This window comes from Alligator mississippiensis, chromosome 3 (assembly GCF_030867095.1).
Source record: "Alligator mississippiensis isolate rAllMis1 chromosome 3, rAllMis1, whole genome shotgun sequence".
In the NCBI taxonomy this organism is placed as follows: Eukaryota; Metazoa; Chordata; order Crocodylia; family Alligatoridae; genus Alligator; species Alligator mississippiensis.
In genome coordinates, this window is record NC_081826.1 from 53,981,380 (window position 1) to 54,007,711 (window position 26,332).

Sequence of the window (26,332 nt, forward strand, 5' to 3'; positions counted from 1 at the left end):
AGTGAACAACTTTTATGAGAATGGGACAACGTACATGCATTTTGCTTTTGACATTTTTCTTATTTCTTTACAATGCTTTAGAGGATGTCTACTGTAGATTTTATTGCAAGCCAGTCTTCTGTTCCTTAAAGCAAGGTGTCTAGTTATCCAGCAAGTGGCAGCAAATGGCTTAAAGATTCATCAGGAGTGACTTAAGTCTCTATCTAAAGACAGAGTGAAGCAAAGTAATCGGATTCCCTTTCCGATTCTAGTGCATACAAACTGAAACAGCAGCCATGTGTATTTCAGTTACATGCCTCGTTGTTGCTGTAGGACCCTCTCAATACTACAACTAAGTACCAAGAAGCAAGACCTTTCTAGCTTAGAAAATGCTTTCTTTGTACTTCAATTTTTTTGATCTCTGCCACCTAGATTTAGATCTTGTTGCACCATTGAACTTCTGAAAAGAGTAATGACTTCTAGCAATAGGCAAAAAGAAAATGCCCATCCTAATTTTTTTTAAATCTTCTAGCAGGAGTATTACATACTAGTATACACCAGTTAGCCAAAGCCAAATACTGATTAGGCCTGATGATAATGTGAGGATGAAGAAGAATGCTGAAAAAGTACGTAACTGAAAAAACAAATATGGTAAATAATAAATCAAAAGTCATCCCTACTCTGATTAAGTTAATTTATCAAAAAGGAAAGAAAATGGAAGGAGCGAAAAATTAAGAGGGAAAAAATGATAGTTTAACCACAGACTCAGGTAACTCTTTCTAATGCTTTGGGGGACCCGACGCCACTTTTAACCCACTTTGTAATGAAATAATTAATGTGTCTGATGTGTCCGCTTTGGTGTTTCTAAAAGGAAAGGGATTAAAAAATGGTGTCTGACCACAAAAATGTTGCTAAAATGGCAGCTGAGTTTGAGAGGTGTGCTGTTAATGCAGCAGTACAAATGTTATTAAAGCATTTTTCTAGTCCTATTTTTTTCAGAAAGGAAGGCTACATTAAATATTTTATCTCCATTGTGCTTTTTGAAGAAATTGAAAGGTATAAACTGTGAATGGCAACAAGCCATAAGGTTACTTATATATTTTGTGAAAGGTTGAATTTATGAATGTAATAATAAAGTTACTAATGTTGCTATGTTTTGGATATTTGCTATAGTGACGTGCCTGTTGTTTCTCAAAACAATGGAGAGTGATGCCCTTGCTATGTTCTTTCCTCCCTTTTAAAGAATCAAGGAATGGTCTATAGGACTATTGTTCATCTTCAGTTGTTCATAGTCCTTCATATGTAGAGGCACACATGGTCTTTGTCACCCTTCCTGTCTGATGCATATGCATCAGCCAGTGGGATATATTAGGAATATTTTTAACTCTATTCTGAACAGCATATTGAAGGTATTCAGGCTTTCCAGCCAGTCTACAGTTTCAGTATTTCTTTCCAGACAGGGACCTGGATGAGTGTGTGAATCAATCAGGATAAGAAAGAAGGCACAGTTTTTAGTAGGTGGAAACAAGGTGCTGATCAAGGGTGAGCAGAATCCAAGGACAAACCAGGCTGAAAAGCCAGGAGGTCAGTCGAAGATCAGTATGTAAGAACAAGCTGAGTCTAGAACCAGGAGATCGAGCAGAGTACAGCCTAGGAACAATTTTTCCTTCCTCCAAAATGGTGTGTTCTAGGGTAAACACAATATATCTATGTTTACATTGCTGCCACAGCTGTCTGGTACAATTCAAGATATTGCTAATAATCTTTAAAGCAATATATTTTTCTACCCATGCCCTGTTCACCCTTGCCCTGAGCATCCACTCTCTTCCACTGTGTGAGATGGCTTCTGAGCTTAATGGACGTACAGTATGACTTAATAAATGGCAGTTTTTATGTAGTATTATGTAGCCAAGCTGCTTGAAAGACCACATCAAAGTAATTTGAATCAGCTGGCAAGTGTCATCTCTTGGGGCTTTGAATACTCTGTGTCTAGTGGCAGGGCTTTAATTTAAGGCCTTACTTTGCTTTCCTTGGTCATAAGATCTTAAGTCTGGTGACCTTTAATTAAAGATACAAGATAATAATTTCCTTTAGTATTTCATTAATTCTTCTAGGAGCATATGACACAGGACTGGAAAGGATCTGCTAGGTCAACAAACCCAGTCCCATGCTATCACAGGCAACCATATCACATAAGCCCATTTATAAGGTTATCAGTGATGTATTTTGTAGCTGTATTGGTCTGAGACAAAACAAAATGCAAAAATCTATAACTCTTGGTTCAGAAATGATACCTTTTATTAGATCAACTAGGAAATTGCAAAAAATTATCTTTTTCTGCAAGCTTTTGGCCTCAAATACCCTTCATCACAGCCTGATGAAGGACATTTATCCCGAAAGCTTGCAGAAAAAGATTTTTTTTTTTTTTTTTTTTTGCAATTTCCTAGTTGGCCTAATAAAAGGTATCATTTCTAAACCAAGAGTTCTTGATTTTTGCATTTCTTCAAGGTTATCAGTTTCATTCTTAAAGCTAGTTAGATGGTTTGTCTCCACCATTTCTATTGAAAGGCTGTTTCAGAACCTCTGATGATTAGAAAACTCTTTCTAATTTCCCACCAAAATTATGCACAGCCAGTTTATACCAATTTTCTTGTACCAGTTTATTCTCTACCTTAAATAGTTATTTTCTCTTGCTAGTGTTTATCCCCAATGAATATGAAGACAGCAATCATACCTCCTTTCAGCCTTTGTTTTGCTAGGCCAAGCAAGTCAAACTATTTCAGTCCTCCCCTAGTAAGACAAGATACTCAGTCCCCAGCATTGAGAGGGTCCAGAGGAGGGCCACTCACATGATCTGGGGACAGCAGGGTGGACCCTGCGAGGAAAGGCTAAGTGACCTGGACCTGTTCAGCCTTCACAAGAGAAGGCTGAGAGGGGACCTGGTGGCCATCTATAAACTTACCAGGGGGGACCAGCAGGGAATGGGAGAGACCCTGTTCCCACAAGCACCTCCCGGAGTAACAAGGAATAACGGCCATAAGTTGTTTGAAAGTAGGTTCAGGCTGGACATTAGAAGGACTACTTCACAGTTAGGGCAGCTAAGATCTGGAACCAACTTCCAAGGGAAGTGGTGCTGCTCCTACCTTGGGGGTCTTGAAGAGGAGGCTTGATAATTACCTAGCTGGGGTCATATGAGCTCATACCTACCAGGGATCATATGAGCCCAGTATTCATTCCTGCCCAGGGCAGGGGGTCAGACTTGATGATCTACTTAGGTCCCTTCCAACCCTACATCTATGAAACTATGATTTGAATAGCCTTTCTTTGCACCTATTCCTGTTTGAGTTAATTGTTCTTGAACATACATGATCAGAATTGTCCACAGTATTCTAGAAAAGTCTGGCCTGTGCCTTTTACAATTGCATTAATACTCCCTTATCTTTACCAAAAGTGCCTTGCCTGATGCAGCCCAGGATCACATTTGTGTTTTTTCATGGCTGCGTCACAGAGATGGCTCATAATTGTTCTGTAACAGTTAGTATGCCCAGGGCTTTCTTCATTGTTTTCAGCTGATGAGCCCCCACTTTTCACCCCTCTGTTTTGATCTTGTTTTGTCATGTAGTTTTGTGTTGGAAAAGCTCCTATCTGTCACTGTGATTGGCCCTACAGAAATTTGTAAAGTGTGGCCCTGAGGCATCAGGGTCAGTATTTTTAGGAAATATATTTGAAGAGTTGCAATAGCCCTTTGCAACTGAATTAGGAAGTCCATAATTTCTGTTATATAGGAAAACAATAATGGTAAGAGTCTGAGGTGAGAGAGATTCAGATATTTCTTGTACAAGACTTGTTACGTAATTAGACAGTGTGGTGCTTTCACAACATCTAGAGTAGACAAAGCTGTGCTCTTGAAGTTAAGCACCTTTAACCGTATACAATAAACACAGCATCCAGAGACACCCAGGAGCCATGGGCTATAAAAGAAATCAAAATGCCCACAGTCCTTCAAGGGTTGCATGCAAAAATAGCAGGTTTAGGTAAACCACTTATACATTCTGTTAGAGCTGAAGTCACAGGTAGGCAATGTGATAGAAAGAGGCTGAAAGGGAACTGGCTACAGGTTCTTAACCCTTGTCCCATTCTACTCTGGCCCTAGCATAGTGTAGATTACAATAAACCTATGGAAGCTAAATTGCACCAGATGGCTCTGCCTTCTTGAGGCCATCCATCAGCTAGGAAGCAACATATTGAAGAGCAATACACATCCTCTGCCAGCAAAATGGAGTCAGAGGAGGGGCAAGCTGAAGTGCTTTGGGTCAAGATACAAGGGGGTCGTGGGGAGAGGAATTTAATGGTGGGGGTCTACTACAGACCCCCCAACCAAGGGGAGGAGCTGGACCAGGAATTTTCGGGCCAGCTTGCAGAGGCACTTAAGGCAAGGGATATTGTTGTCATGGGTGATCTAAATTACCCGGACATCTGCTGGGAGGAGGAGTCAGCCAAGTTGGACCGTTCCAGGAGGTTCCTGGCCAAGATACAGGACCTCCACCACTCCACCCAGGAGGTGCACAGTCCCACCAGAGGGAATGCCCTGTTGGACCTGGTCCTGGCCACAAGCGATGATCTGGTAAGGGGGCTCCAGGTCCTTGACCACCTGGGTGATAGCGATCATCACTTGCTGGAATTCAGCATCCAGCGCAGGGTGACAAGGGCCTGCAGCAAGGCAGCAGCCCTAGACTTCAAGATGGCCAACTTCAACGAGTTGTGGAGATTGGTGGGAGAGGCGCTGGGGTTCTCAAGGGCAGGGGAACTCAGTGCCCAAGATAAGTGATCGTTCCTTAAGGAGACGATACTCAGGGCCCAAGGGGTGACAATCCCAACAAGAAGCAAGGGGGGCAAGAGTGCCCAAAATCCTCCCTGGCTCACCAAGGATGTCTGGGGATGCCTGGTTGCCAAAAAGGCAGCGTACACCCGGTGGAATGGGGGGTGATCTCCACTGCTTGGGCCTGTAGGGGGGCTGTTAGGAAAGCTAAGGTGGACATAGAGCTAAGACTAGTGTCCAAAATCAAAGATAATAAAAAGTCCTTTTTCAAATATATAGGGAGGATGAAGAAGGTGCCGGGAAATGTGGGGCCCCTGCAAGATACGCAGGACAATCTGGTAGTTGCACCAGAGGAGAAAACAGACCTCTTTAACAAATTCTTCACCTCCATTTTCTTGTGCAGGGACCGGGACTCCCCTACCGTGATTCAAGACGGACTCGAGGGGAACGCCTCAAGACCTAAGGTTGAGGAGGACCGGGTTAGAGTGCTTCTGGAGGGGCTGGACGTGTTCAAATCAGCAGGTCCAGATGCTCTCTACTCCCGGGTGTTGAGGGAGCTAGCAGGGGTTATTGCAGGGCCCTTGGCACGGCTTTACGAGCACTCGTGGTGCTCGGGCCAGGTGCCAGATGATTGGAAGATAGCCAATGTGGTCCCCATCTTTAAGAAAGGGAGGAGGGAGGACCCGGGCAACTATAGGCCCATCAGTCTTACCTCAATCCTGGGGAAAATCTTTGAGAAGATCATCAAGGAGCACATCTGTGATGGGCCGGCATTGGGGATGATGCTTAAGGGCAACCAGCATGGTTTCGTTAGGGGCAGGTCATGTCAGACCAACCTGATTGCCTTTTACGATCAGGTCACAAAAGTATTGGATGCAGGTGTCACCGTGGATGTAGTCTTTCTGGACTCGAGCAAAGCCTTTGACACTGTCGACCACCCCGTCCTCATTAAAAAACTAGGCGACTGTGGCATCGATGCCTACACGGTCAGATGGATTGCGAATTGGCTGAAGGGTCGTACTCAGAGGGTGGTGGTGGACAGGTCATACTCGACCTGGGGGAAGTGGGCAGCAGAGTCCCCCAGGGCTCAGTCCTTGGGCCCGCGCTGTTCAATTTCTTTGTCAGTGATTTGGATGATAGGGTGAAAAGCAACCTGTTCAAATTTGCTGATGATACCAAAATTTGGGGTGAGGTGGGTACGTTAGCAGGGAGGGAAAGACTGCAGAAAGACCTGGATAGGTTGCAGGGGTGGGCTAACAAAATCAGGAGTGTTTCAATACTGACAAGTGCAGGGTGCTGCACTTGGGCAGTAGTAACTAGCAGCACACTTATAAGATGGGAAACTCCCTTCTTGAGAGCACAAAGGCAGAAAGGGATCTTGGAGGCATCATTGACTCCAAGATGAACATGGGCCGACAATGCGAGGTCACTGTCGGCAGGGCTAACCGGACCCTATCGTGCATCCACAGGTGCATCTCATGTAGGTCCAAGGAGGTGATCCTCCCCCTCTACACGACACTGGTCAGGCCACAGCTGGAGTACTGTGTCCAGTTCTGGGCACCCCACTTCAAGAGGGATGTGGACAACATTGAGAGGGTCCAGAGGAGGGCCACCCGCATGATCCAGGGACAGCAGGGCAGACACTACAAGGAGAGACTACGGGACCTGAAACTGTTCAGCCTTCACAAGAGAAGGCTGACGGAGGACCTGGTGACCATCTATAAACTCACGAGGGGGGACCAGAAGGGTTTGGGGGAGACCTTGTTTCCCCTAGCGCCCCCTGGGATAACAAGGAATAATGGCCACAGGTTGTTGGAGTGTAGGTTTAGATTAGACCTCCGTAGGAACTACTTCACAGTTAAGGCGGCTAGGATCTGGAACCAACTTCAAAGGGAAGTGGTGCTGGCTCCTACTCTGGGGGTCTTTAAGAAGCAACTTGATGCCTACCTGGCTGGGTTCACTTAAGCCCAGTTTCCCTCCTGCCCAGGCAGGGGGTCGGACTTGAAGATCTACAAGGTCCCTTCCAACCCTACTTCTATGATATGATGATATGATATTCTGGCTATACTCTTCCAGGCTTCTTTGTCCATAAAGCAGCCCTGCATTTAGGACCATAGAGGGAGTAACATTAGGATGCTAGCTCAATGTATGGAAGCATACCTAACAATGGAACAAAGGGAGCAGAGCAGCTTGCTGGATCCCCATGCTGAAGGGGGAAGAAAAAACTTGTCTTGGATTTGAATAAATATGGTAAATATCCTCTCAGTGTTCAGCCACCATAAAATAGCTTGTCTGCTGCTTGGGAGCAGGAAGAATAAGCATCACATTGAACTTGGGGATGTCACCTCAGTTGCAGGTTTGGCAGTATTCCTATACCAGCCCTGTGCACCTTGTACTGTGTAAGATTTGTTTGTACCAGGCAACTTCACTACTCCCTACGTCATACCTATTCCAAGATACCTGCTCCTGTTCTCCTAGTCTCCAGTACTAAACAGTACCAGTGTCTGTGGCCTGACAGGGAAATGAGATTTCAAAAATATTCAGGCTAGGATAGGGAAAGAGTGCATAAATACTTCCAGTTGGCCTCTGACTGCATCAGCTCTCTTCCCAACACTAGCTTCCACCATCTCAATCCAAACTGTAATTCTGAGGGGCTAGAACTTGACTCCACTGAAGCTTCAGGCCTCGGACATGTTCCAGGATAACAGGTTTTGATTTATTTCCATTTCCTATGGTACTGTCCAACCCCAGGACACGCAAAGCCACTTTTTGATTATTCATTTACTCCCATGAAATATTTGTATAAACTGCAGCTTTAACTGTCTGAATGATCCAGCCCCACAAAGCCTGCTATAAATAAGGCAGTGAAATGTTATTAATGTGGAGGATTTACATACCTCTCAGATAAGTACTTGCTTGTTTTGATCTTTTATCTTAACTGGAGGGAAACAACTCAACATACTTTTGCAGTCTTACCAAATCAGGCATTCAGCAAGAAACTTGAATATCCATGTTAGGAGTCATGCTTTCAAACTTCATCTTCTCTTGGATACACTGTGTATCTTAGATAGTAATTTGCCATTTTCCTGCTGAATTTGTAATTTCCTTCCCCTAAAATGACTGACGGTTTGGGTTTTAATTCCCAGTTACTTAAGGGTGATGGCTAATGTCACTTTGGCTAGGTCTATGCTGTTAAGTGTCTGCATGATTTATAGCTTGGCCTGGGAGGTTGAGCTATGAGATCTGGCTTTTCTCTTTGACTTGTTTTTCATGCATATGCTAAGCTCTGTATACTATGCTTCTTGTAACACTAGGATTTGTGGGGAACATACCCTAGGTACCCAGCCATATGGAATAGAGTCCTTCTGAGAACTGATTCTTGCTGTATTTCGAATCAGCCAGTGTTTCCCCATTGGCCCTAAGGATGAGAGTTATTGCAGCTAGCTAACCATCGTGGCCCACATGTGGCTTTTTGGGCCTGGCATTATTTGCAGTAAGGTAAATCCAATTGAGGAACTTCTTATGACTGCAGTCCAAGTGCTCATGGTATGTGGTAGTTTGGAAAGGCTATTGATGTTTGCAGAGACTTTCAAAGCTAGAAGACCTGAAAAGCAGTAAGGAAGGAGACAGAACAGGTTTGGAAGACTTGCTGCATGCTGTGATTGCAAGTGGACTACAGCATTTCCAGAGCTGGAGAGTAAGCACTAAGAGGTGGAATAATATTGTCTAGCAGACATGGAGCAACCAACCATGACTCCAGAACTTCTGTATGAGGAAAAAGAGCTTCACAGACAAGGGGCTGCTTGAGGCTGGGGGGAGTGAGACGCAGGGGGTGCCATGTGTATGTGGCCAGGAATACAGCCAGGCAGTGGTGGAGAGCAACTCCCTGCAGGTAAGTCCAGGGGGGATGGGGGCTTGGGGAAACAAAGGGAGGGGGCAGATTGAGGCTCTGAGAGGGAAGGAGGAAGTGAGGCTGGGCCTGGGCCTGGAGGTGCTGGGGCAGTGAGTAGTGGGACTGAGTGACAGGTGGCTCATCCAGGGGGTAGCAGAAGAGGCTGGCTCCCTGCCACTGCATGCGCTCCTGTGGAGGTAGATATGGGAGGACACGTGCCCCTCCCAGATTTGTGTGTGGGGTGGGGGTAGATGTGGGCTGCCTGCTGCAGGCTCAGGGCTTGCTGCCTTGCTCCCCATCCCCTGGGAGCCCAACACTGGCTGTTCTGCCATGGCAAGGCACTCCCTGCCCACCTGGCAGCAGCGGGGGCAGCAGCAGTGCAGAGTTGTGCCCCACAGTGCTGCTGGGCAGGCAGGGGCTGCCTCACCATGGCGGCACAGCTGGTGCAGGGCTGCCAGGAGAAGGGCAGCTGGGTGAGGAGCCCTGAACCTCCAAGAGGCAGCCCACATTTTCCTGCACCCTGTTCAGCTCTGGTCCAGGCAGGGAGGTGGGCAGAGGCAGGCATGTGTCCACCTTTCCATTTGGAAAAGGTGGTTACCCTAGCAGAGTGGTTCCCAACCTTTTTAGACTGCAGACTGGCAAACCACAGACCAGAAGTGACTGCGGACTGGTAAACTGTGGACCAGCATACTGCAGAGCGGAAGTGATCGGCATACTGCAGACCAGCAGCCAGCCCTTTTTTATCCTGAGTATAAGTTGGCTGCCGGTCCACAGTATGCCAGTCACTTCTGGACATCCAGTCTGGCAGCCAACCCTCCTGTGGACCAGCAGCCAACCCTTCACAGCCTAGTACTGGGCTGCGGCCCAGGGGTTGGGAACCTCTACCCTAGCACAGTGAGCACCTTCTGGCTGCATGAATGGGGGTGGGGGCAGTCTGGCTCAAATGCAGCTCTGCAGAGGAAAGGAGCTTGACCCAGCCACATGGAGAGGGAAGGGATTGAGGCCCAGCCCTGTAAAGGGCGGGGGGGGGGGGGGACAGATCCTAACCCAGCCTTTGGGGAGGGAAGGGGCATAGTTTGGCCCTGCAGAGGGGGAAAGGGTGTGGCCAGGCCACAACCCAGCCCCACAGGGGAAGGGGCATGGCCCAGCCCCAATGGGAAGGGAGGGAGAGGGGCCTGGCCCTGATCCAGAAGCTGGGGTGGAGGGAGGAAGGTGGCCTGGCCTGGTGGAGGAAGGGATCACAGCCTGTCCCACTGCATGGGCCTTGCGGGAATCTGGTAGGGGGGAATGTGATGTATTAATAGCTTCTGCTCCCCTGCCACCAAATTACCCAACCTATAGGGAGCCCTGCAGGCCAGATACAATTGCTCCATGGGCCACATTTGGCTTGCAGGCCAGAGGTTGAGCACACATGGTTTATACCAACCAGCTTGATATTTCACAAGTCAACAATCAGATTGGTGGTGATGGAATTTGCACTGTTGTCATGAAGGTTACCAGTGGGTTATCTACAACAGAGATGTGCCAGAAGCAATCACTAGCTTTCTCTCCTGCCATAATGGTCTACTGGTCTTCAGTTTAAAATATGAGTATTATTATTAATTATAGCTGTTTGTTTTAACTCTGCTGCAGTAAATCTGAAGGAATTGTGCTTTTATACTAAATACAGAGACTTTTAACTGGCTGAAACTCTAGTAAAATTCATACTTATAACCTTTTTTACTTGCAACTGTGTTAAAATCATTTACCAGCTAACAATTTATACAGCAATAAAATCTTCTTAAAGATAATTATCAGTCAGGTAATGATTACTTACAAATGTTAAAGCCCCAGGCAAAAATGAGGTTTCATGCCATCAGTCACCCACAGATAAGGTGTGGAACATAAATGCTGCAGTGACTAAGCCCTGGTGACAGCAGGAATATAATTTATGTCTATACTCTACAAATGGAAGAACTTTCTGCTACCTTTTATCAGTACAGGGCCAAGCAGTTTTGATTCTGTCCAACAGAGGGAAGTGGTGCTCATTAGGCACTCTCTTTATGCTATTTTGAAAAGGGTGTTCCCAGATTTTTTAGGATAAGGGATTCCACTGACACATTTTGTTGCCAATGGATACACAGCAGCAAGATTTCATAATAATGGATGTGGCTGCTGGTGTGAACAGTCAACTGGAGTCTGTACATGCTCTAATACCTATAACAAGTGGTCTGCTCTTTAAAAAGTTACTTGATCTTAACAATAAGATGGTTCAATTGTTTTTCTCTTTTCCTAGCTTCACTTTATGGGGAAATGTGATCTAGTTAGTAGTTGCTGAAAAAGCTGAGGTCGTGTGTATACTGCAGTGACAGTAGTTACTGCAGCATGGTATAGACCAGTATGGCAGGCTCAGGCCGTAGGGGTGGCCATGCAGCCCCTGCTTGGCTCAGGCTCTGATTTCACCCTCTCTTGCTCACTCGCCTGTCACACCTTGTTCTTATTAGACACAGTGTAAGGGAGGCTGCTCGTGGGCTTTAGAGTGAGCCTGAGTCTGCACCAATTGCCACCAGGCCCCTCCTGGACCCCCTTAGTCTCAGCTCAGCCCTCAAGTTAAATATGCCCTCTCCACCTGTCCATGCCTCTGCAGGGGTCCTGTAGCTTTAAGAGTTCATTGTGTGGCTCTGTCCTGCCCTAGACCATGCCCCATGGGTGTTATCCTTTACGATGTTAACTTCACACGCTCGGTCCCCTTGGGCCTTCGGACCCCTGGCCCTTCATTCAGATTTCCTCCAAGCTCTTGGACCCTCTGGCCCCACTTTCAGCCTTGTCTGGGCTCCTGGATCCTCTGTCCCTGCACACCCCCTCTCCCTAGACTCCTGGACCCTCTGGTCCCGCATTCTGTCTCTGGGCTCCTGCACTCCCTGATGGACCCCACTCTCAATCCCTGGCTCCTGAGTTACCAGTTCTCTAAATGGGCCTTGAGCTTGCCCTCAACAGGGCTTAAAACTAAACTCCGGTACAGCTTAATAAAAAGCACCCATTTCCTCTAACAAGCACCCAAACCCTCTCTGGGTTTAACATAACTAAGGCCACCTGCCTACAGAACAGAGCCCCTCTCTACCCCATGTACCTGGCCCTTGTTCCCAGGCCTACAAAGTCATTTCCTCAAGTCAATTCAGGAGCCCTCACTTCCTAGGTTTGAGGGCTAGACTGCCTGACCAGCTTATACCCAGTGCTTATGTAGCTCAAGCCTGACCTTCAGCTGGTCAGGTGAGTCCTTAATCAACCTCCCTTCACTGCCTGCAGGTTGCTTTCAGGCTGCTTGCCCCCTTGAAGGAACAGATGCACCCCAGTGTAGGGTTGCCAACTCTGTTCCAGGAGGTTTCATCACATGGCATACTGTGTCATTAATCACGGTGCATAGACTTTACATCAGGAAGGCAAATAAATGCACATTGCTATTACATTTTAAAAACCCACTAGACTACTGTATACATCAGATTCAACATTCAGTATTGATTTTAATGAATATCCTATCATTTATCTCCTGGTGACTCTCAGAAGTCTCCCGGAGATTTATATCTAATTCCTGGAGACTCCAGGGCAATCCTGGAGGGTTGGCAACCCTACCCAAGTGCCCTGTTACAACCAGTAATTCCGAACCATGAGATCCTTTCAAGGGTGATGCAGGGTGTCACACAGTGTTAGCTCTGTTAGGTTTGCAAATATGATTCACAAGACAAATCCAGAGATTCAACTAGAAATTCATAGTTGTGGTCTGAGTTCCTTGCAACTGAAAAACTGCTATATGATTTTTCTGTAGGCAAAAGAAGAATGAAAACTAAGAGCTGGCATTTTCCAAAGGGTGCCTATCTAGAGTCTATCCAGGGATGCCTCAAGTCTAAAAATGTTGAGAACCACTGGTATAGACATACCTGAAGTTGCTGTAAACTAGCTGTCTCAAGTGTTGGAAGCAGTCTAGTCATGGCAGCAAGGAGCTTTGAGTAAGCTGCAAATCCCAACTGAAAACTGGAATAAATATTTCATTATTAGCCCAGATACTGATGGGTGGGGGTGTAAGTGATGGGATGTGTTTATGTTGTCTAATGTGGATGATGGATGGACGCTCACTGATAAACAGCATTTGGAATCTGCACTTTGTCCCAGATGGAGCAGGAATAAGTGTGAGAAGCCCAGCTTTCCAGTGTGCTCAAGGTATTAGAACCAGTATCCTCAGTTAACAAAACCCAGGATATGCTCCATACTGCACACTACTGGAGCACAAAACAGCAAACTTGGTCTGCAATCAGTTTCTGGCATGAGATTTTAGTAAACAGAGAATCTCTGCAGAGTTGGCAGTGTTGATTGACCCTGTGGCCCAACTCATTAGCAAATATGTGGGGTATTCCAAGTTATTTCTGTTACGAGAAATTAGTATCACTTAAGGCAGATTCAAACCTGCAATCAAACTCCTTTGTAAAGAAAGTAAAAAAAAAGCCTGCTTTTCTGAAAACAATGGAAACAAGTGAGTGTAGTTTTATAACTTACTGCTTACAACTGTGTCCCTTCAGTTTGTTCTCTGACCCAGGAAACTCTGTCTCTTCTCCCTCTCAGACCATGCTCAAACTTTCTCTCACTTTCTGCAGGCTGTTCTTTGAACACGCATGAAACTTGCCAATCTGACATTCCTGCATTTGTAAGGGGTCCTAGGACATTCCTCATACTACATGGTTTACACTTCCTCAGGCTTTGGGATGTGGCTACCTGAAGTGGCATTAAGGATTCCTTTCACTTAGCCTGGAAAGAAGGATGTTTAGCACATCTATCTATTTTAACATTTGCAATTGGCTGTAGATCAAAGACACTTCATAGCAGCATACCACACCTTCCTGGGTAGCTGCTGCATTTCTTGAAACAGGGGAATGTAATATTTATCTACAAAAAATTAAGAAGTGTCCATCCAGTTCAGTTCCACATGTGAACTCAGTAGGCCAACTGTATTTAAATGGAATATAGTATCTCATCCTGCAACAATCAGATGAAAAAAGAGTGAGAGATTTGTTTTATTCCTATTTATTCAAGTAAAGTAATAGTTTGCCACCTCCTGGCACTGAAAAAGCTATTCAGCATTTTTAGTTTTTTTTTTTCCTGTTACTTCCATACAGTCTAAAGCAGTGGTTTTCAATCTTTTTTTTCATTTGCAGGCCCCTAAAACATTTCAAATAGAGGTGTGGAGCCCTTTGAATTGTAAGTGTGGGTATTCACATACTCCTGTTTGAACATAGTCCTCTTTTGCAGACCCCTTAGATGTAGTTTGCAGACCCCCAGGGGTCTGTGGACTACAGGTAGAAAACCACTGGCCTACAGTGTCAGTGGTTGAAAACCACTGGCCTCCCATCCCCACCCCCAACCTTAACTGATTTGGGGACTTAAAAAAAAAAGTTCCCTGTTGCTAATCCCTACCTGCCTTGGGATGGAAAAGGGAGGGGAGCAAGGGTGCAGTCCCTACACCCACCTTCACAAAATCTTCGATTCGCCTATGCAAAAGACCATTTTTATGTCCATGCCACATTTGTGATTTAGGATACAGTGGGTGGTCTACATCTGCATTTATGCTGGCTCACATTTACTGTGCAGTAAATTACTGCACAGTAAACAGGAATAGGCTGGCATCTACACATGCAGGTATTAAAGTCCCAAGTCAGTCCACACACACAGCGTTACTGCACAGTAAGGCATCTACATATGCATTACTGCACAGTAACTAATCAGGTATAAATTAGATACAGGTATCAAAATTACACTCAAGTCAAAATAAGTCTCCATATTTACTGCGCAGCATAGGAATGCACACGTAGACACATACCCAGACCATGCAGTAATACTGATTACTGCACAGTAAATGCGCATGTGTAGACATGCCCAGTTTGTGATATACACTGTATTTGATGTAAAACTACAGTGAAACCTTTCCTGAAGTAAGTGACCACTCAAGGTTGTTGCAGGACACTATGTAGTAGAGGTGGAACAGGGCTGTCTGTGTTTCACATAGTTGGAGTAAACTCAGAGGTGCTTATCATACAAAACTGCTTCCTTGTGCATGTTTTGCAGGAATAGTAAGATTTGAACTTCGATCTGCTGATATCAGTATTGCCAATCCCAGTACTCAAAAAGTGAATCAGGTCTCAATCATTAATTTGGCTTAAAAATGAGCAAAGTATGGACTTAGTTGCTTCCCCATTTTTTATCCTTTAGGGTAAATGAGATTATACTTTCAAACTCCTCTTTGCAACAATGAGGACTAAAAAGATTCTAACCTAATTGTTTTTCTCTTCCTAAAACAGAGGTGTGAAATATATGGCCCATGGACTGGATCTGGCTCATAGAACTGTATGATCCAGCCCATGGGTCGCTGGACTGACCTCACATGCTGGTCCCAGCCCTGTGCGTTGCATCTGTTGTATGGGCTGGACCCAGTGCTGCACACTCTGCACACAGCACAGGGGCCCAGCACGGGACACACACTGCACTTGGTATGCCACCAGACCACCCTGTGTACTAGCTCTAGGGCTGGTCTAGACTGTGCGACATACAGGGTTGGTCCAGCAGGGCACCACATGCAGTGCATGCCCCATGCTGGCACCCTGTTTTGTGTGCAGAGTTTGTGGCCATTTCAGCTCTGTGCACCACACCAGTTTGTGGCCCTTTCAGCATGTGCTGGCCCCTTACTTTCAGTACACCTGGCATATGAAGCCAACACAGGCTGTGTGTAGCCCTTGGTCCAGATCCAACACTGGACATGACATGGGGGGCCCCCACGTGTGGGATGCATGTGGTGCCCCGGGCCAACCCCTTGGGCTTCCTGCAGTGCTGAGTTTATGCACCACAGGTTGCAGGCCACACACACACACACTCTGTGCCAGCCCCACATGCTATGTGCATAGCAAGCCCTGGGACTAGCACATGCTGCACATCATATGATGGGCTGGATCCAGTGCCACTTGCAAAGGGGGTCAGTACTGGTCTGGCCTGCATACGGGCCCAGCAACCCTCATGCAGTCTGCCATGCTTGATGAGTTTAGCACCCCTAACTTAAAAATAAAGGCAGGCATAACTATTAATTCTTAACTTTCAGAATATGAACTTCTGGGTAGGGCTTAGAGCTACAGGATACTAGTTTGGTGACCAGGCCATTAGTTGCTGCTCCTAGATGAACTGGGGCAACAAAGTAGCTGTCGTTCTTGACTGGAACCTCAAGAAGTAATTGAAACTTCTAATAGAAGTTCCAGATAAAAGCCTGTGGAGCAGGTTTTCCTGACTAGTCTCTCATAGGATCAGGACAATATTTCAATTCTGTTTGTTCTGGTCACTGAGGCGAATGCTACAGTACTCAAGAAACAAAGGCAAATCATAAGCACCTTTAACTACAAGAATCTGTTTGTGATCTTGCCCCATGGGCCCTGAGCTGCATATTACTAAGGCAGGTGATTCGGTATTAGAGCTGAAAGACTCATGTAAAATGGGGGTGGCCAACCTGCAGCACAAATGCCACCAATGGCACAGGCAGCCTCTGTGTGCAGCATATGGCAGACTGGGGAGGGGACAGACAGCACAGTGGTAGATAGGCAGAGAGCAGAAAGCAAAGCAGCAGATCAGGAAGAGGAAAGTAATTGGTATGGCACTCAGGCAGGGTGTGGAGCTACTTTCTGGAACACCTGCCTAAAAGGTTAGCCCCCACCAGTTTAAAACCTTCACTGCAAATTGCTCTTTGCATTTTAAAGGACCTTGTTTTAGGAACATTATGTATAGTTATTCCACCAGCAGAAAAGAGACTATGCCCTTCGATAGTGTGTGGGAGGAGATGAGACAACACTGATGAAAGCAAAAATAAATTTATTTTTGGCCTTTCTAAATCTGCAATGAGGCACAGTGGAGATGCAATTTTCCCTGCTCTATTGTGTACTGTATTCCATAGTGCCTCAGGGACTGAACTGTGGGTTAGGGCCTCATTATGCTAGACACTGCATAAAGAAAAAAGATTGTCCTTGCCCTGAGGACTTTGCAGCTTAAGTATAACACACTTGTTTCCTGGAGAGAGGCACTCACTTTGTAAGCCTCTTAAGAGAGCAGTACTCTTTCATAAGTACTACATTCATGTTTACACTTTTAGAAGGAATAATTAGAATTACTCTTATCTTACCAACAAGTTGCTCACTTACTTAGCTCTGTTAGGCTGGACTGAAGTTACGTTAACTCAGAAAAGACATTTTGCATGGTATTATTCATGTTAACTATACATCATTGCACTTCAGTGTTAACCCCTGACATGGTTAAAACTGGTGATCATGTATTACTACTTTTTTCTTGGTCAGTTTCTCTCATCCCATTACTATATAATTTTGCTCTGTGGTGGACTTTCCCAAAGGGTTTTTTTAAGTGTTAAAAAAGGAAATCAATCAACAGATCGGTTCCCTTGAACCCACTCTTTTTTCATGCCATCAAAGAGTTTAAGTAGCTTTTGAGTATTGGTCTGTGTATTTTTTTCACTTACAGAATCAGTACTATTATATTCCTATTATATCATGTCCATATAGGTGTCTTCTCTCTTATTCACTCTCTGAAAGTATTCTTTCAGTTATATTGCCTTACACTAAAGTTGTACTGTAGATCTAAAATGGGAAGTCCCGACTGTATAGTATCAAGATATTCGACTTTTCCTGTGTTCTATGAAAACATGACTTAGATCACAGTTAACTGACTCCCAGTATCCCGGGCTAAGTTGGCGTCTATTCTTAGCTATTAATTTAGGGATTCTCTTCATTCAATACTGGGTAGAAAAATACACCTCTGAAGCTACATTCATGTAGTTTATAATGCAAAACTGCTCCTTTAGTACTTATTTTCTTTAACTGTATTAGCACAGCTGTTATATTAAATGTATTCCCTAGTATTTATCAATCCTCTTTTCATTATCCTGAATTCATTTATGTTTATCCTCATCTTTAAAGGGGTTATGGTATGTATTTCTATTTTGTATAAACAATTTGTAATCATTTGGTAATCAGAAACACATCCTTGCTCACTATTTACTAAGGCAGCTAGGATTAAAAATGTAAATTAAAATATAGTACCCGGTGTGTGAATTGACCAAAACTCAAAAGTATCTTGTACATTAAAAGGAAATAGATCAACAAAGGTGCAGACAAAACACACCATTAACATGTTAATTTATTTTAATCTGACTTGAGTGGTCAGTTTCCAAATTTAATTTTGTAACCCAGGACTTTCTGGGCTTTAAATTAAGATGTGTGTTGACCAGTGGCAATGCATAGTGGGTGCACGAGGGTGCACTCCCTGAGAGCGCCAGTACACTCCCTGACAGCCAGCATTCCCTGCTTAGGCAATGGGCAAGGGGGGCAGGTGGGAGCGCTGGTTTCCCCCCACAAGAGCGCTGGCCAGAGTGGGGGCACCAGGAAGCTCCCCTGGCCCTTCTGGACTCCCCACCTCTGGTCGGCGCGATCAGCTGCGGGGCCCTTCCCCCCGCCACAGTCACTGACTGGCTGCTGGGGGGGCAAGTGCACCCTCTGACTTATGAGGCACCAGTCACCCATGGTGTTGACCAAATATAATATGTCTCTTCCCCTCTCTTCAACTCTAGTTTGAAAATGACTAGCCATGAACAGCAGCAACATGTGACACCTTGAGCCATCACAAACTCTTTCCATACATGCAGCATGACATACTGAGAACAAATAATTGTAATAGGCAAGCAGCTTGTAACAACTAAGATGGAGATAAAAGAAAAACATTGGAGATGTGACTCCCATTCTCTTAGCATAATAATAATGTTCATTTTCCTATTTTACATTTATGAACCATTGAGATAGTTCAGGGACTTTTGCTGAATATTACAAATGAATCTTCAGTAAAATAACTCACTCCTTATATCCAACCTTCATTTGTATTAAAAACTTTATTTACTTCTTGCACCATCAGATACATAAGACAGAGGTTGTATGTGTCCTCAGGCAATCATGTCCTGGGCCAGTTCCTTTAATTTGCTCAGACTGCTTATCTGTAGGATGGCTGCTTTGGTCTTTAATGTGCTGTTAAAGTCTCTTTTTGTTGATCTCTCTTCTTTTTGCGTTAGGGCCAAAATGGGACATGTTTAGGGAACCTGGTATGTGGAGTTTTCAGCAATCTTACAATTTGTCTGGTATTGGGTATTTAATAAACACAGTAAGAAGAGGAAATTTCCTTCAGCTACATCATGAATCCTTTACAATCTGGCACCCAACCTGTACACTCTCACGATTCTCAGCAAGGCTTCTAATAATCTTTTTTTCTAGACAGCTGCTAAGGCCAGTATTTCATCCTCATCTCTTTCACCTCTTTCAATTCCATTGCTATGTTTCTCCTTATTTTGTCTTCCTTTGGCTTTCCCTGCTGTTTCCTCAGTTCCCCTCCTGACTCTCTGCTTAAGGCTCAATCTTTAATCATTTTCATGTATTCCTTTACACCAGTGGTTTTCAAACATCCTAAAGTCATGAAACACTTTTATATCACTTCTTCTGCTGTGGAACCTACTCCTATCTTAAAGACTGACACAGTCAGCCCCCACAATGGTGGAACACTGCCTCCACTCTGCTACTACCTCCAATCTCTTTGCAAAGCCCCTGATGATCTATCCAAGGAACACACTTTGAAAACCATCACTTTACACTCTCCCTGAGTGACCTTATGTGTCAACAGTGTTGTGATTACTGTCTTTATACTAATTTTAGTACTGCCACTACTCACCTATCTCCCTCCACCTGATCCCACATCTTAGCCTGTCTCTGACACCCTTTTGTATTTTCACCACCAACTTAATGTGATCGACAATAAACTCCTGATTCATAGATTTATAGATGTTAGGATTGGAAGGGATGTTCATAGGTCATCAAGTACAACCCCCTGCCCTGGGCAGGAAAGAGCGCTGGGTCATCTGACCCCAGCTAGGTGCTTGTCCAGTCTCCTCTTGAAGACCCCCAAGGTAGGGGAGAGCACCACCACCCTTAGAAGCTCATTCCAGATTCTGGCAACCCTTATACTGTGAAGAAGTTCTTTCTAATGTCCAACCTAAATCTGTTCTCTGTCAATTTGTGGTTATTGTTCCTAGTTACTCCAGGGGTTGCCCTAGTAAATAGAGCATCTCCTATTCCCTGCTGCCCTCCCTTGATAAATTTATAGGCAGCCACAAGATCACCTCTCAGCCTTCTCTTGCGAAAGCTGAAGAGATCCAGGTCCCTCAGTCTCTCCTCATAGGGCCTTGCCTGCAGGCCTCTCACCACATGAGTGGCCTCCTCTGAACCCTCTCAAGATTCTCTGCATCCCTCTTGAAGCACAGCGCCCAAAACTGGACACAGTACTCCAACTGCAGCCTGACCAGTGCTACATAGAGGGGAAGCATCACCTCACTGGACCTGTTCGTCATGGATCTGCTAATGCTAATTATTGACTCCAAGATGAACATGAGCTGCCAATGCCAGACCGCAGCCAGCAGGGCCAGCCATACCTTGTCATACATCCAAAGCTGCATCTCAAGCCGGTCCAGAGAGGTGATACTCCCCCTCTATGCGACTTTGGTCAGGCCGCAGTCGGAGTACTGCATCCAGTACTGGGCGCCACACTTCAAAAGGGATGTGGCCAGCCTGGAGAGGGTTCAGAGGAGGGCCACCCGCTTGGTGAGAGGGCAGCAGGACAGGCCCTATGAGGAGAGACTGAGGGACCTGAACCTGTTCAGCCTCAGCAAGAGGAGGCTGAGGGGGGACCTGGTGGCTGCCTACAAACTCATCAGGGGAGATCAACAGCAAATAGGTAGAGCCCTTTTCTCCCCAGCACCACCTGGGGTGACAAGGAACAACGGTCATAAGCTGATGGAGACTAGGTTTAGGTTAGAGATCAAAAGGCAATATTTTAAAGTTAGGGTGGCCAAACTCTGAAACCAACTTTCCAGGGAAGTGGTCCTTGCCCCTACCTTGGGCAAATTCAAGAGGAGATTGGATGATCACCTGTCTGGGGTCTTGTGAACCCAGTATTCATTTCTGCCTGTGGCAGGGGGCCAGGCTAGATGATCTGTTCAGGTCTCTCCTGACCCTAGCTACTATGAAACTATGAAACTCATTGAAGAGCTCAGTTTTGTCCCCCCTCTCTGTCACCAATTGCCCTAGTTTGTCCTGTAGGGGTCCTATGCTATCCTGCACCTTCCTTTTGCTCCCTGTATACCTGAAGAAGGAATTTTTGTTGTCCTTATTTTTTGTCACCAACCTAAGTTATAATCCTGCTTTCTAACTGATTCCCTGCAAGCGCGAGCCAGGGAGGTATACTCCTCCTTGGTAGTTACCCTCTGTTTCCACAGCCTGTATACCTCTTTTTCTGCCCATTGGCTTTCCTGGACTTCCCTGTTCAGCCAAGGGGGCTTCTTGGCCTCTTTGCCCCCTTTTATGTGCAATGAGATTGTATCCTTCTGTGCCTGTAGGATTGCTCTCTTGAGAAATGGCCACCCTTCTTGGACCCCCATTTCACCAATGCTCTTGAGCTTTAACACCTCACTAACTAATCTCCTGAGCGCACTGACGTTAGCCTTTCTGAAGTCTAGCACTTCAGCCCTTCTGGTTAGTTTACCCACCCTTCGCCGGATAGTGAATTCAATCAATCGATGGTCACCGTAGCAGAATGCCACCTCTGTCTCTCCCCAGAAACTCTGCTAGGTGACAATTTGGTTAACATGTTCACTGCAAAGGGCAGACATCCCATGGGCTCTTTAGGTAACCCTGAGTTGTAACCTGAGCTGGATACATTCCTGAGGGAGTGGGGAAGCCTGCTCCCTCTGCCTACGTGACTGGCATCACATACCTGAGTGGGGGTCTTAAGCTCCCTATTGTTCTAAGCAATGCCAACCTGACTGGGAGGGGCTAGAGACCCTGTCTGTCTACCTGGCAACCAGTGATGCATTTCAAATTGGTTGGCTGGCAGCCAACAGTTGCTAGCCTGCATTGGACCAGGTAAATGAGGTCGTAAGGACTATACAAGTTAAGGACTGCCCAGGAGGAGGGACAGTAGCCACGATGAAAACTCAAAGAGAGAAGCTGGACCATCTGAAACTTGCTCTCTCTCTTGAAACTCATGATCAATGAGCTGCCCTCTTCCAGAGGGACTCTCCACCTGCCTCTGGATGATACTCGTGAGTAAGCTACCTGAGATCTAACTAGATATATAGCTTGCAGTAACTCAGATGTGTGATCAAAGGCTACCCAGCCACACTGTTTGCTCTATGGGATTTCTCTGATATTGCTCTACCCTGTACCCTATTCCAAACCTACTCCTTTTAACCAATAAAGTTCTCCTTTGTTCCCAGCATGGGAGACTTACTGGGAGAAGATCTAGATTATGCCTTGGGGTCCCCTTGGTTGGCTAAGGGAAACCATTATTTGTGCTTGAGACTAAGGGAAGCACCCCAAGTTCTTGCAATGAGTCAAGCACTCTCAAGGACTACTAGGCCTGTGTTTCCCAGGGGGCACAGGGCCAGGATCAGTCCAGACCCTGGGTGGTCGTGGTGTTACCTCCAGGCTAATGGGTGTGCTCCAGGAAGGGGGGTCAGACAGATGTGAGGCACCCCCAGGGAGGTACACGGAGCCTAGAAGGTGGTTGGATGCAGTGAGGTGGGTGGCTCAGTGCAGAAGCACCCCCTACTGGCCTGCCACAATCACTATCCCCTAGGTTACCTTGTACCTGCAGATTCCCCACCAGGTCATCCCCTGTAGCTAACACCAAGTCCAACAAGGTGTTTCCCGTTGTGGAATCATATACCTCCTGCATTAGGCTGAGGTCCTGTATGCAGGTTAAGAACCTACGTGAGTGGTTAGATTTGGCTGACTGCTCCTCCCTGCAGATGCCAGGGTAGTTTAGGTCACCCATGACAACCATATCTCTCGACCGTACAGCCTCTGAGAGCTGTCTGGAGAATTCCAGGTCTAGCTCATCCTCCTGGTATGGTGGTCTATAGTAGACCCCCACTACCAAGTCCCTTTCCCCTCAACTCCCTTGTATCCTGACCCACAGTACCTTGGTTTGGCCCTCCTCTGATCTTTCCTTACAAGCTCTTTCCTACACATTTTGTCTGTTAACAACGCTATAAAATGGCTCATACCTATCTGAACATTCTCCCAAAGGAGAAAGGGATCCCCATAAAACTCAGTTCCCAATTTTTCACCCAAAGTATTTCCCTCTGTCATAAAAACAAACTTGTAAGCAATGAGCACCAACCTCTTCCTATAATCAACAGCATTCTTCATTAGAAACTGCATTGCTGAAGAGAGATCTGCTTGTCTTCTGCCAATATTTATGACCCCCAGTCATAAACCAGGAGCCCATTGTAGTAGGCATATGAAAAAGAAAGTTCCTAACCTTTGATCTGTTTACATGAGAGGTTTACTTTTAAGTGAGAATCTTCCTGCTAACTGGCTTGCAGTTGCTGTCTCTGAATAACTAGTCATTTTATACTTTAACTACTAATAGTAGTTCGACTATACATAGAGGATTTCCTCTTAAGTACATGCTCAGCATTATAACCAGGTGCTGCTGTATTGCCAGGCTCTGTGCATTGCAGGAGGTTCTGCAGTGCACAGTGTGAATGTCTAATGGCTGCTAGCAGGCAGTCATGGCATTCCCCACACAAAGGTCAAACTCTAAGCATCCCATTATTCTTCTTTTGCCACCTCATGATCTGCTTCTTTTCGAATAGCTGGCATCATTTGCAAAGTTCTGTGAATACTCATGGGAAAATAGGGTTCATGGATTTATAGATATGATTAAATTCTGGTGGAAATGCCAGGACAGGCAAATTGGAGGTTAGAATATTGGTACCTTGTTAGTAATATCATGCAATAGGTTTCCTACCTGGAATTTTCCAGTTTTTATGATGGACTATTTACATAGATTTGTATTGACAAAGAAACCCAAGCATTTTCAGATTTTTAATGATATGAAATACCTTTCCAAGGTTTGGGCTGAGAAAAATAACAATTTAGGATTTGGATTGGTGGCTAATCGTAGGTCAATACAAACTTGCACTAATGAACTGAATTATGTTTGGTTGATCAAAACACACACAGTACTTAAAAACAGAATTGTGGGATGCTCTGCTTTATATAGCAAGGTATTCTTTTTAGAATCTGGCACTGGGTGTGTCAGGGGGATGGGAGTGGCCCAGGGATGGCAGGGGTAGCTCACAAATGAGGCAGTGGCAACAAGATCATCATTTTGAGTGTGTATGTTGGGGGACTTGAGTGGGATGAAGGAACTGGTGAACAAAAAGGGAGTCCATAGCTGCAGCTGACAGGCTGGCTGTTGTAAGGCAAGTCAGCTTGTTCGTGATCTCTCACTGAATGTAGTCATCACTTTGAGCAGGTGGAGGGAGACTAGAATTTGACGGGAGGAGGAGCAGGACTTAAAAAGAGAACCCATGCCGGTGGCAAACTCCTCTGGGGACAAAACATACAACACATAGTACCCGTAGCTTTTAATAACTTCAAAGACAGTGAGGCTTACTAGACTCCTGTACAGGGCTGCTGGCAGCTCCAGTTGGAAGCACCATGAGGAGGCATGAAACAAGTCTAAAATATAATGTAGGCATGCTGACTCCTGGAAAAGGAGGACTCACTTGGTCACAAGACCACATTTAAATAGGAAAGTGACATCCAGTCATTACCCCAGAGCAATAAAGAAACTGAGGTAAACAAAATAACCAGTTGAGGAAGGATGGTACAGTAGTGTGGGAAGGTTGCTGGAGGACCATAAAAATAACTAGGAACACAGATGCAATCAAATGAACATTTAAGTTATTTGGAGGTAATAATTTAAGTTACTTGGAGGTAAAATTATTTTCTCCTGTTGGAATTGATAATAATTTGCCAGTTATATCATAGTAAGAAATCATGTTGTGTGGCTGCAGATCTTTCTTCATCAGTGCAACCTAGTTTCAACAGTGTAAACTACCCACACAGAGAAGTCCTTAGAGTCTAATTAGTATAGTTACATTAGGCCTGATTTTAGCCATCTGCTTTTGAAGTGTTCAGAAAGTAGATCTAAAAATACTGAATGATTGCTGAGAGGTGAACTTACGCAGTCATTATGTTCATGAAAATAGATCCAACATCAGCGAGGCAAGGGAACAAGCAGTATCTTACTAAAGACAGGAGTCCCCTCTCTGTGACTGAAACTGCATAGAGAGACACTAAAGCAGGGGTGGGCAATTATTTCAGCTGGAGGGCTGCAAGGGTAGCCCCACTCCTTGACAGGTACCCTACCCCCTGGTTGTTATCTTGGGACCAGAAGTCCTGCCCCGAACCCCTGACCTTTGTCACTGGAAGTCCCTCCCCTTGTCCCCAGAAGTACGCCTTTTGGGAAGGGAGGGTTGCCACTTTGGAACCAGAACTATAACCATAAAATATGTTATAATAGGCATTTGGAACTAAAGGTCAAACATCGACTATAACATATTCTAATGCCATTACAAAAAATATGTTTTTCATTATTTTTGTTTGTGTAGTGTATATCGAGATGATTGCATAACAACTAAAAATAAATTCTTACTCTTGTATATTGTGTATAGGGTGTGGGTGTGGGTGGGGTGGGTGTGTGGTGGGGATTTGTGAGGGGGTGTAGCTGTGTGTGGGGGAGGCGTAGGGTATGTTGTGGGTTGTGGATATGTGGGGGGGTTGTAGGGGAAGGGTGTGGGTGTATGGGGTTTGTTGGGTGTGAAGGAGTGGAAGGGATGTGGGGACCCCCCACACACTCCCCTTCATGACACAGCCCCTGCCACCAGCAGCAACAACAGCAGCAGGCCCTCAGGGCACTCATGGCTCACACAGGCACTGCTGCCTAGCAGTGCATGGCTCCAGCCAGAGCTGTATGTAGTGGCAAAGAGCAGAGCAAGGCTATCATGAGGGGCTCTTTGTGGTGCACATGCAGTTCCCGGCACTCATGCCACTGGGGAAAGCACCATGCGATGGAGCCAGCTGCCTTCACTCCCTGCCACCACTTGCAGGTCCCAGGACTCCACCAGAAGTGGAGGGGAGCCCTGTCCCTTGCTTCCTAGTGGACTTCTGGGAGCTGCATGTGGTGGCAGGGAGCAGGGAAGGCAGCCAGCTTCATCATGCGGGGCTTCCCCTGGTGGCAGTCAAGTGCTGAGAGCTGGATGTGCACCGCAGGGAGCCTTGCATGATAGAGGCAGGCTGGCCTTGTTCCACTCCTTGCCACCATTTGCAGTTCTGGCTAGAGCCATGCTCTGCTGGGTGTCAGTGCCTGTGCAGGCCACGAGCACCCCAAGGGCCTGCTGCCTACTGCTGCCAACAGCGGTACAAAGTGTGTGCCATGAGGGGGGAGTGTGTCAGGGGTACCCACACTCTCCACCCTTCCTCACACCCACCCCCTGCCCATCCGAGCTCTGTGTTCCCGCTGGGCCCCTGGGCACAGGCTCCACGTTCCGACCAGCCCCAGCCCCAGTAGAGTTACCATATTTCCAGGATCAAAAAATAGGGCTCCTGCCCCCCACCCCTGCCGGTGCCCCTCACTCCTGACCTGCTGCCCCCTGCTCCCCCTCAGCACTGCTAGTGCCCCTC

General features: G+C 45.9%; 1 long non-coding RNA gene across 1 annotated transcript in view; it reads right to left on the minus strand.

Moving 5' to 3' along the window:
- Positions 1-23,088, minus strand: part of LOC106737644 (uncharacterized) — a 64,545-nt gene extending 41,457 nt beyond the window's left edge. The window contains exon 1 of the long non-coding RNA XR_001373349.3: positions 22,977-23,088. This is a non-coding gene — a long non-coding RNA (uncharacterized LOC106737644). The remainder of the gene's footprint in view (positions 1-22,976) is intronic.
- Positions 23,089-26,332: the final 3,244 nt, after the last annotated feature.